This window comes from Echinops telfairi, unplaced genomic scaffold, assembly GCF_000313985.2.
Source record: "Echinops telfairi isolate 266 unplaced genomic scaffold, ASM31398v2 ScPeMD7_7416;HRSCAF=8454, whole genome shotgun sequence".
NCBI classification, from domain to species: domain Eukaryota; kingdom Metazoa; phylum Chordata; class Mammalia; order Afrosoricida; family Tenrecidae; genus Echinops; species Echinops telfairi.
In genome coordinates this window covers 5,869,266-5,870,984 of record NW_022111316.1, presented here as the reverse complement: position 1 = coordinate 5,870,984, position 1,719 = coordinate 5,869,266, and positions in this window count along the sequence as shown.

The window sequence follows — 1,719 nt, the reverse complement described above, 5'->3', positions numbered from 1 at the left end:
AAAGCCAGTTAGAGCCCATTCAATTGGAGTTTTTCAGGATTAAAGCCAGACTCCATTCCTACTACAACACAGTGAATTGGGTCTCCTTAGTAAAGCAAGGAGTAAAAGGGAAACTTTTGCAACAGTTTTGTCTCTTGAACCCATAAATTGAACATCTCCAGTATGAACTAAATTAAAGACAATGTGCTGCCACCAACTTGACTCTCACTAGAAATATACTTGTTTTCCAACAGTGGAAGAACGACTATAAGACATAATCATTTTGGTCATATTTGACATATACATATTATAGAAGTACTTAAAGCCTACACAAACTCATAGAATTCCTGTGTACATTTGGCATGGCCAACTTTCTGATTTCTTTTCATTGATTTCTTTTCATTGATCAGCACCAATGAGTGTACCCTACTCTTTAGCAGTTATTTTTACAATCAAGGAGCCTGAGGAAGAAGAAGAAAAAGAGCCCCATAGTCCTACTCACCACCTAATTAACTAAGAATCTTAGGGAGCCCAACACTGTGCTACTAATGAATTGATTGGGAGGTTATGAAAATCATGGCCGGGAAAGGAATTAGCAATGTTGAAAATAAAGGTACCGCATACAATGCTTATGGGTGATGATGTACCCTCAGGGGTAGATTTTCTACACATTCCTCTTCAATACATGATTGGGAAGTCATTTTCATTAAGCAGGGAAGAAAGGGAGGAGAACATGAGAGCCAGAGCTCCTGGAAAGTTATGTCCTGAGACAAGAACCCCATCCTGGGAAGCACCATTAAAAAACTAACAATTATTGATGATAAGTAGAGACTAATCACCTGGCTTTTCTATCAACAAACTTCTCGCGATAGAAAAAAAAACAAATAATCATAAACATAAAAATGGTATTCATTGCTACCTATTAGAATTCCTTATTATATTTCAAATATTTTGCTGTGGACTCTACAGACAGCAAAATGTATCTTCACCACCCCAAAATATATGTTCACCCATTTTAAACAATAAGCTGAAGATTAGAGAGGCTATATATATTTCTCTAAGTTCTAGGACTTATCAGAGTCATAATTTGTGTTCAAGTCTGCCTAGTTCCAAATAATCTTTTACTTAAATAATGGCTAATTTTATGTTACTACCTTTACTTTTTTTTTTTTCTTTTTACATCTAAGTAGCCTCCTATGAATGAAGCCAAAACATACCTTAATGCTATAAGTCAGGCATGGAAATAATCTGCCTCATTCTCCTCTTCACATAGGCATGCAAAGGAGTCCCTAGAAAGGTCAAAACAGATATTATAGTCATGTCCAAAAATAGAACTTCCAGTGAGATAAAATAAGCCTATTTTTACAATATGCACCAATGAGATAGTGCTATAAACCTCTTACAGATTTCTTAAAAAGGAAATACATGCATATATAGTGAATCATAAGAGTTTTCTCATTTTAAGGACATAGCCTGACTCTCACATTCTTGAGGGATAATGTCCCAGACCAATAATTAAAATGTAATTATTTGTTCTGAGGAATTCCTGGTTGATTTGTTTGTCAAATGAACCTTTTCCATTTTTTCAATGTGTCCTGGCTTGCAAGGTAACCACTTTGACCTCATTCTTACGTATTGCCTAACAGTGGTGATGATGAAAATGGGGATACAAACGGAAAGAGTAAGGACAAATTATATGATCCTGAAATAGTAATGCAAAAATTTTACATACCCACCAGC